Below are 10,163 nucleotides of genomic sequence, written 5' to 3'. Positions count from 1 at the left end.
AGTATAAAACTACATATTTTGTGAATACTTTTTGTACAGATAGAATTATATTAATCTAGTGTGGTGTCATATGATCTATTGAAAAATACATACTCTGTGACACCAAAACACATCCCAAGATATCTGCCTTTAAAGCTCCTCACTTATTGACCAACTCACTTAATAACCTAGTCTTAGGAATAGAACTGAGTTAAGTGAGGAGCGTTTATGTATTTTATTTTGTTTTGTTTTGAGAGATTTTGCTATAGAGTGTGTGCGCTAGCTGGAGAGACAGAGAGAGACAGAGAGACAGAAAGCAAGAAATCACCCCCTCAGGGGGGATGGCCACACCACAATTCCTTCTCCTACATTATCCTTTCAGAATTCTGGGCATGCATGCACACATGCCCAGCAAGAGTGTTTTAGAAGCCTCCAGGTCTGGGACTCGAACCGTGGTCAACTATGTGGGAGTGCAGCCATGTAATCATTACGCTAACTGCTGGTCCCATGTTTTTTAAAGAAACTTCCAAACTTCCACAAGTAGTTGTGTTATTTGGCATTTCTACCTGCAGTGGTTGAGAGTTCTAGTTGCTTCACTTCTTATCAGCACTCAGTAGGGTCAGTCTTTTCAATATGAGACATTCTAATAATCTAGAAATTATGTCTTGTTATGTTTTAATTTGCATTTCCCTAATGATCAAAGATGTTAAGCATTTTTTCATGTGCTTTTTTGCCATCTGTTTATCTTTTTATTATTTATTTTTTGATAGGAAAAATAAAACTCATCTATTAATGTGAACTGAGAACTAACCACAGATCTCTATTTCCTCAGAGGCATTTCTATTTTGATAGTAGTACTAAAGGCACCATAAGAACAGCTGTTCTGGGCAAGTAGGTGGCAGAGAGGTCAAGGCACTAGATCCTACCTGGCCAGTTTCAGAGTTCAAGTCCTATACCCAGCAGATCAAGAATCACACTGTGTATGAATCATATGTGTATGCATGAGGCCCAAACCATTTTTCTTTTTAATACATGTTTTAAAGAATTATTTTTGTTTTGTACATTACTATTATTTTTTTATTTTTAAAGAGAGATGTTTGTTATAGGGTGTGCACACTCACCAGAGAGACAGAGAGAGACAGAAAGCAAGAAATCACCCTCCCCAGAGGGGATGGCCATGCTGCAATCTCTTCTTCTTCACTCCCCTGTCAGGATTTTGGGCATGCATGCACATGTGCCCAGTGTGAGTTTTTAAGCCTCCAGGTCTAGGGCTCAAACCATGACTGACTACATGAAAGTCCAGTGATGTAATCATAATGCCACCCACTGGTCCCTCATTATTATTATATTTTAATTTGACTAGAAAGAGACAGAGAGAGAGGGAAGGAAAGCGAGAAAGCAAGTTGCCAGGTCTGGGACTTGAACCATAGTCAGCCATGTGGGAGTCCAGCACCCTAACCACCACGCCACCTGCCAGTCCACATGTCCAAAACAGCAAAAACTAAAAGACAAGACAAAAACAGCCCTTCCCGATAGAACAAGATAAAGCCTTCTCTCTCCCAATGACTGGATCACATTTGGGCTATTATAAATCAAATGGGTCCATGTCTATAAATTGTACAAATAGCCTGTATTTCTAAACTAACTTTTGCTTTCAAGTAATTGTTTTTTTAATTAACTATTTTTGTTTACAAGAGTAATTAATGCTTCAGGTCACAATGCTTTGTTTGAAATTAAAAAAAAAAGGCATTAGGCCAAATATTCTTTTTTTTTTTTTCTGAGAGGTTTTTGCTATAAGGCATGTGCACTCACCAGAAAGACAGAGAGAGACAGAGAGCGAGAAATCACCCCCCGGGGGGGATGGCCACGCCACAATCTCTCCTCCTCCATTCTCCTCTTGGGATCTTGGGCATGCACGCACATGTGCCCAGCATGAGTTTAAGCCACCAGGTCCGAGACTTGAACTGTGTTCAACTACATGGGAGTCCAGTGACATAGCCATTGTGCCAACTTCTGGTCCCTATTCCGAATTCTTTATCAGACATTTCTGAGAGTTCCATGGTCCTGTCTGTAGATGAAGAGGAGTTACTCTTTTCCCTTGGGGGAAGGTGTTTTCTTGGTTTCTCATATTTCCTGTGCCCCTGTGGTGATTTCTGGTCATCTGGTGGGTTTCACGTTTCTTCCTAGTTCTTGAAGTTCAGTCTGAGCATTCAGAGGCATGTAGGAGGAGGTGATCTGCAATCTCAATGCTATTCTGTTTTTCTCCCTTTGTGCAGCAGCTTGAGTGGGAACTGAGGGGTACTCTGACCCTAATAGTATTCAGATGTTTGGCTACAGTCTGCCTCGACCTGTCTAGATACTCAGTGCATTGAGACTGAGCAGCAAAGTGGTGAAGGTAAAAGGAAGAGGGATAGAAAACAGAGAAAGAGAAACAAATTTTTTTCTTCAAATGAAAAAATTGTGGTGCGCGCATGCACCACGCAAAAGCAATCAGTGGTCCCCAGCCCCAGTGGTGGAGTCGTCTCTGAGGCCTGCTCTACTGCCTCTCCTAGATGGAAGGCAGGGAAGGTGAGAATGTAGCAAGAGAAAGGAGGACCCGAGAGCCAAGGAAATACTCTACCTTAAAGAATAAAAATTGTAATGAAAAGACAGAGACGAGGAGAAGCATGTAGGGGGACCCTACCACGTGTGAATGGGGTCGGAGGATGATGTCTCAGCAGAGAATCATTAGTTTAGTTCCTGAAAGCACTAGTTCTCAGCTCCAGTGGCAGAGTCTTCTGTGAGGCCTGCACTTTTTAAATTTGAAAATTTTAAAAGAATTATTTAATTTTATTTATCACCATTATTTTTTAAAAATTTGCTGTAGGGCACATGTGCAGACCAGAGAGACAGAGAGAGAAAGAGAAAGCAAGCCTCCAGGACCTTTGGGACTTGAACTGCGGTCAGCCATGTGAGAGTCCAGTGCCTTAATCACCACACCACCTGCTGGCCCTTCAAATGTGATTTTTTTTTTTTAGGTTTCTGCCATAGGGCGAATGCAATAGCCAGAAAGACAGAGGGAAACATTGAGAGAGAAAGTGAGAAATCATCCCCAGGGGGGAGGACTGAAATCCCTTCTCGTCCTTTCTCCCCCAGGGATTTGGGGCACAAACTCATGTGCATCTGGCATGAGTTTCAACCCACCAGGTCTGGGACTCATACCGTGGTCAGCCACGTGGGAGTCCAGCACCATAACCCCACACCACCTACTGGCCTCTTAAATGAGAATTTTAAAAGTTCTCAGTCTACATTGTTATTTCTGATTAGGAAAAGGTGCTGATTGTGTTATGTGACAAGATCAAGTTCGCACGCCTTTGGGTCTTTGTGTTTCTAAGGAACAGGGGGTCGCTTAGAGCTGGCACATTGTAGCCCGGAGCGGGAACTGGTGGTGTGGACTGGGGCGGAGAGAGTAACAAGAGTGCTGCTCTGACTGGTGGTGACTTACAGCCATCCCAGGCTCCGGGCAGGGTGGAGCAGGTAGCCTGTCATAAAGCCCCCCCAAGGCGTGATGTCACACACAGACACCACTGTCCCTGAGGGGGTGGTGTGACGGGACCCCTAGGTGAGCTCAGTGCTCTTCTCTGGCTTGGTCTGGAGCCTGAGAGGAGGGGGACTGGTCCGGGCTGCCTGGACCCTGACACGGTCCAGGATTCTCAGCAAACCACGAGCGTCTTCAGGGCGGGCATCTCCGGTGAGACCCGAGAGGCTGCCCTCAGTCAGCCACGCACGCAGGAGACGCTTGCCCGCTGGGCCCCAGCTGTTCTGCCTCCCTCCCTACTTGGCATGGCGCCTGCCCCTCCTCTCCTCTCCCTTAGGATCATTCTCCCCCCAACCCCCCAGAAAGAGCCCGACGGCCTCGCTCATGCCCAGTGGGAAGTGACTAGTGGAGCTTACTCTGAAGACGGGGCTCTCCGTGTCCTCAGGCGCAGGGTATTTGCTTCAAACCCTGCTCGGGGCACTCGGCATAGAAAGGAACCCACAGGAGTGTGACATGGAGTGTGACACTGTAGTGTGACTCCTGTAGCCCCTGAGCTCCTGCTGTGTCCCAGGCATGAGGCCAAGGACTGGGGGTTGACAGCGGAGAAGCCTGACGTGGTCCCCCAGGGTGCCCTGGCTTAGGGACGTGCCCAAGAACCCTGAGGAAGCCCACCGCTGAGCTCAGGTGGTCAGGGAAGCCTTCCCGCAGGCAGGGGGCAAGGACGCTGGGCACAGACCAGTCCCTGGGACAGCCCAAAGCGAGTGTCCAAGGCTGAGGCCCCGTGTCTGTTGTCACCAGTGTATGGGGAGGCGGGTGTGGAGGAGATGGCCGGGGGAGGCCTCCAGAAGAGATGAGTGCCCTGATGGAGCTGGGGGACACTGACATCTATGGAGTGGGAAGGAGGAAGACGCCAGGGCTGGAGGAGTGAGGAGGCCAGAGCAGAGGGCACTGGAGAGGGACTCGAACCATGGTCGGCCATGTAGGAGTTCAGCACCATTAACCACCACCCCTCCTGCTGCTCCCGCCATTGTCATTTTCCATTCCAGCTGGTCACCTACTCCTGGCGACTCTTTACACCAAGGTCAACAGAGCCACACACTCTCCCTCACCCATCCCCACCCCTCCCCTTCTGACTCTCTGAGACCCCCTCTGCAATGAGGGCAGCAGACCAGCGTGTGCCTGGGACTCAGGGTCCTGGAGGAATCCCGGAGCACTCCAGCTCCTGGTGCTAGCCCGCTGCCTCCTGGGTTTGGTGTCCACTATGACCGACAGCCCCTCCAGTGCCCCTGCCCCACCCTCTGGGCCAGCCCTGGGGTCCCAGGGCATGGGACGCTGCGACCATGCCCGCCTGTTCTTCCTAGACTGAAGATGGTGTTTGGTGCGTGCTGCCCGAGAGAGAGGTACGGTTGATGTGGGCCTTCTACGGACCCCACGCGACCAAGGCGGGGCACCTGACCATGGGCCTGGGAGGAGGGGAAAGTAGGACTCTCTGTCCTTTCCCCTGATTGTGTGTCCCTGGGGCTCGGAGTCAGGGTGAAAGAGCAAGCTCTGGGCAGCAGGAGTTCAGGGTGGAGGGCCTGTGTCTGGGGCTGGCACGGAGCACCCTTGAGTGTGTCATGGGCACGTGCATGTGTGACTGTCCTGGCAGTGCCACACCCTCTACTGCCTCAGAGGAGCGGTCCTAGAGAGGATGGCCATGGATTTAATTTCCAACCAGGCTGTGGGATCTGTCTGTCCAGAGCAGGGAGGGCTTTGGGAGGCTCTGGGGAAGAGCTGAGCCTGCATCGTGAGCACCTCTGAACATAGCAGGCCAGAGTGTGGGTGCCTGACTGGGCCTGGGGCTGGCCGCCAGCCAGGAGGGACCCAGTGAGCAGCTGTGCTAGGAAGGACACCCGGGGGCTCCTGGTGCCCAGGCCATGCAGGCACGAGTGGTGCAGTCGGGCCGAGCCCGTCGGGCTGACAGAGGACGGGTATGGCCTGGCAGAGCGGGTGGGGGCCTAGGGTGCAGAGGGCGGCCAGTCCTGCCCGCCAGGACCTGAGAGCTGCCCTCAGCCCTACTTCCTCTTGCAGACTCTGCCAGTCCCTGCTCGCAGTGCACCTCTTCATTCTGGCAGGTAGGGCTGGCGGGGCTGATGCCAGGACCCCCCGTCCCTGTCCCCAACTGCCCACAGGGGTTGGCCACATGCTCAGAGCCCAGGCTGTCCTTCTTTGTCTCTTCCCTCCTCTCTCACGGTGGTCCTGGGATTTGACCCAGGTCTAGCTGAGACCCCGCTCCTCCTCCCCAGCACAGGCCACCATACCCCACGCATTCTAAGTACTTCAGCGCCTTGCTTCATGTTGTCTGAAGCTGCGCCCCCTCGCACACGTTGTTAGTACCTACCGGTCTGACAACACGCAAGGATGTGGCTCCCGGGACGCCGGCAGCTGCCAGGTGCAGGGAGGGTGCGGCCCCACTCTCAGGCTTCTCCTGGTTTCCCTCGCCGCCTGCAGGAGCCGTGTACTACTGTTTCCAGGAGCCCGTGGGGAGAGCAGCCCCCCACCATGACGTGGCTGGGGACCTGGCACAGGTAGGGCCCTCTGGCTGTGGGGCCTAAGTCAAGGTCCTTGGCCCCGGTGGTCACTCCGATGGGTGCCTGACATGCATGTGTGTGAGGGTGAGCCCTGAGTCCCTGCGTTGTGTCAGGACAGACAGCCCTCTCCCCACCGTGGGCGAGCTGCATGGCTGCCTCAGGTCTCTGTGGTAGCCCAGAGCAAACAAGAGCAGAGGGCCGGTGCCATGCGTGGCCTGGAATGAGGCCGACATTGGCATGTGCACGGTGGGACTGCATGGCCTCCCTGAGGTCCCTGGTCCCAGAGCCTGTGGAGAGGCTTCCCTGCTGCGGCGGGTCAGAACCAGATGGACGCACAGCCCCTGTGGGCACGCAGCGGGCAGGTGCTGCCACCGGCTGCTTCCCTCACGGCCGCCAGGCAGCTCCCACTTCGTGGGCAGGGAAGCTCGGCAATGAGAGGGACGGTGCCCAGAGCCGGGCCACCAGGTGCCGGGAGAGAGCCACACACTGCTCTCTGCAAGCCTGCTGCTCCCATCCCAGGCCACTCGGATCGGGGGACAAGGTTGTTAGTGACGCAGCAACAGCTCCAGGTTGTGGGCTCCGTCCCCTGGGAGTGACTGGCTGGAGATGGCTGACAGGTGCCTTGGAGATTGCCAAGCTCCACTTTAATGTCTTTTTAAAAAAGCAACCTAGTTTCCATTTTTAAAATGTATAAGGACTTAAGACAAAGTACCTGCTGCCTTTGGAACTTCCCCTCTTCACCCCTGAGGCCCACAGCCCAAGTGGGGTCTCTCTAGCTCCTAACCTTTGCAGCTGTAGCCTTGAGTTTTGCTTCGCAATTTGGGAAAGGATCATTTCCCACCCGGCTGTTTCTTGATTTCTCATACTGCCACCATCGGGGCCATCCGGCGAGGGAAGGAGAGGTTGCCATAACAACTGCATACCTTCCCCTGCACTCATGCCATCACACCAGGGTCCGTAAATTCCCAAATTATATTAGGTTTTTGCCATAGGCACATGTACTTGCCAGAGAGAGACAGAGACAAAGACAGAGAAATCACCTCACAAGGGGAATGGCCACACCACAATCCCTTCTCCCTGTTCTCTTTCCGGGAATATGTGCACACACATGCATATGCACCCTGTGTAATCTTCAAGCCACCAGGTCTGAGACTCAAACTGTGCTTGACCATAGGGGAGCACACTGCCTTAGCCACCATGCCACCTGCTGTAATGGCTTTGTATTTTCTTTTATAACTATTTACTTAATTCTATTCATTCATTCATTTATGTTCATTTGACCAGAGAGAGACACAGAGGAAAAGTGAGCAAGCAAGCTGCCAGGTCCAGGACTTGAACTATGGTTGGTCATGTGGGAGTGTCCAGCACCTTAACCACCACACCACCTGCTGGCCCCCGGCTTTGTATTTTTCTGATTTTGTTTTTTACGGTGTTTGCCATAGTGCATGTGCACTGGCAGGAGAGAGGGAAAGCAGAAATCATGCCACACCACAAGCAATGGCCACACCACAACCTCTTCCTCCATTCTTCTCTCAGGATTTTAGGGATGTGCACACATGTTCCCAGCATGATTTGAACTGTGGTCAGAATCCAGCACTTTACCCACTACATCACCTGCTGACCCCTGTGCACCTTTACTGTACTTTTGTTTTTTAAATTTACTATAGGGTGCATGCTGCTCACCAGAGCGGGACAGAGAGAGAGAGAGTCAGAAAGAAAGTCTGCCGTGTGGGAGACCAGTGTCTGGACCACTATATTATCTGCTAGCTGTCCCCTCTTTTTTTAAAGATTTATTTATTTTTATCTTATTTTATTTATTATCATTATTCTTCGATTTTGAACAGAGAGAAAGGAAGAGTGAGAAAGGAAACCTCCAGGTCAGGATTTGAACCGTGGTTAGCCATGTGGGAGTCCAGTGCTTCAACCACCACACCACCTGCTGGCCCTGCCCCCCCCCTTTTAAATTGCCAAAGGGCACGTAAGTTTGCCAGAGAGAGAGAGAAAAAGCACCCTCCATTGGTCATGGTCACACCACAGTCCCTTCTCCATTGCTCCATTCTGTTGGGATTTGGGGCCAGCATGTAGGCACGCTGCTGTTTATCACGCTAGCTGGTTCACATGGTCGGCCGTGTAGGATCCAGTTCTCTTAACTACTCGGCAATGGGGGCCAGACTCTTTAATTTCCTAAGTTTTTTTTTTTTTTTTTCCTACTAGAGAGGGACAGAGAGAGAGAGAGAGAGAGAAGTGAGAAAATAAGCCACCAGGTCCAGGACTTGAACCGCGTTTGACCATGTAGGAGTTCCTAACCACCACACCACCTGCCAGCCCCTCGTTTTTATCTGTACCTACAATTAGGTTTTCTGAGATCTGCCACAAAAAGAAAGCTCCTCGTTCAGCTGACATCGTGGTATTCAGCCAAGCAAATTCACATGATAGGCCTGAGCTGAATTCCTGGCAAAACTTAAGGGCCATGTAAAATGACATTTGAAAAAAAAATTAGTTTTATTTATTGTTATTTTAAAATTTCTTGTAGGGCATAGGTAAGAGAGAGTGAGAGAGAGAGAGAAAGTGAGAGAGAGGAAAAAAGCTGCCAGGTCCGGGACATGAACCTTGGCCAGCCATGCACAAGTACAATGACCTAACCACCTTGCCACCCATGCCACCTGCCAGCCCCATGCGCAGTGACTTTTAATATTTTTTACAGTAATATAGTTGAATTAATTATACTTAAAGACAAAACATTAGGGGGACCAGCAGGTGGCGTGGTGGTTAAGGCGCTGGACACTCCCACATGACTGACCATGGTTTGAGTCCCGGACCTACCTGGTGGCTTGGTTTCTCACTTTCCCTCTGTGTGTGTGTGTGTGTGTGTGTGTGCGGGTCACTTTCCCTGTGTGTGTGTGTGTGTGTGTGTGTGTCTATCTCTGATCAAAAAACAAACAAACAAGCAAGCAAACAAAAAAAACTAATGAGCAAATAAAATTAAATAAAAATAATTTTAAAAAAAGACAAAACATGAGGAAAAGAAGCAGAAAAGCCAAACAACATACAAGGAGGGGAATCGCAATGCCTTAAGTGACTCACTAGGTTACTGCTGGGATGGAGGTCCAGGAGGCCGAAGCAGGAGGGTAAAAAGTCCACGGTCAAGCCAGCCTGGACAACATGGTGACAACCTTCGAGAGAGCCAGGTGTGCTGTGGCCGGACTCTCAGCTACTCAGGAAGCTGAGGCAGAAGGACAGCAACTTGGCGAAGTCTTGTCTTTAAAAAAATGAAGAGAAATCTCGCGATACACTTAGACGAATCTGGTGGTGAAGACCAGGCTGACGTGGTCTTGGAGGCACATCCCGAGGGCCTGCCGTCTGCTGCCTGCATCGACGGGCTGCCCCGGAGGCCTGCTGTCCCGCTGTCCCCAGAGGTCTCTGTTCTCTGTGGCTCTGGGAGCACTTCCCTTCTCTTCGTGAAGACCCTCATCGACTTCCAGATTTGGAGGTTGGTGTCGAGAAGTCGATGAAAGCTGAGCTCCAAAATCTGAGACGTTTTCCTTGTTTCTCTGGAAGCTTTAGGGTCTTTAGACCCCACCAGGTTCTAAGAGGCACCACTGCCACCCTCGGGTGGGTCCTTCACCCCTAATTCTGTCATTGGGTGATTGCTTCCCTTCTGGAGCTCATGTCCCTCATCTCTGGCAAACCGTCCCGAGAAGGGGTGACTGTGTGGCCTCCCCCCGGGCGCAGCGCGCCACCTGGGCTCTCCGGGACAGTTTGTTCTTGGGGCGCCGCACCTCATCTCTCGCTGTGTTCTGGGAAAGGCTCTTTTCCACTGTAACTTCTAACCATGATTGGATGTCGCACGGCATTTTCCCGTGGCTCCTTGTCTCACTGCAGGCTGCAGTGGGTGGGACATAGGCGGGAGGCCTGTGCTGGCTCCGGACGCAGTGTCCGCTCTATGCAGATGCGCCCGAGTTCTCTGTGCGTTTTGGAGGTGGCCCTTAACCCTTGGAGCTCTCATCGCGGGGTATCGGCCCATGCGGGCTCTGGTAGCCGCTCACCTCCCTCCTTCTCTCCCTCTTGGCCCTGCAGCACTTAGGGGAGACCCCGAG

At 51.5% G+C, this 10,163-nt stretch overlaps 1 long non-coding RNA gene across 1 annotated transcript; it reads left to right on the top strand.

Annotated features, from left to right (window-relative positions):
• Positions 1–3,588: 3,588 nt before the first annotated feature.
• On the top strand, positions 3,589–10,163 carry LOC102488388 (uncharacterized). Its single transcript, XR_334861.1, has 5 exons — positions 3,589–3,709; positions 4,858–4,896; positions 5,567–5,610; positions 5,987–6,063; positions 10,144–10,163. It is a non-coding gene; the product is annotated as an uncharacterized LOC102488388 (long non-coding RNA).

Source organism: Tupaia chinensis, unplaced genomic scaffold, assembly GCF_000334495.1.
Source record: "Tupaia chinensis unplaced genomic scaffold, TupChi_1.0 Scaffold000294_5, whole genome shotgun sequence".
NCBI classification, from domain to species: domain Eukaryota; kingdom Metazoa; phylum Chordata; class Mammalia; order Scandentia; family Tupaiidae; genus Tupaia; species Tupaia belangeri.
The sequence above is the reverse complement of the archived record's forward strand: the minus strand, read 5'-3'. Positions and strand labels throughout refer to the sequence as shown.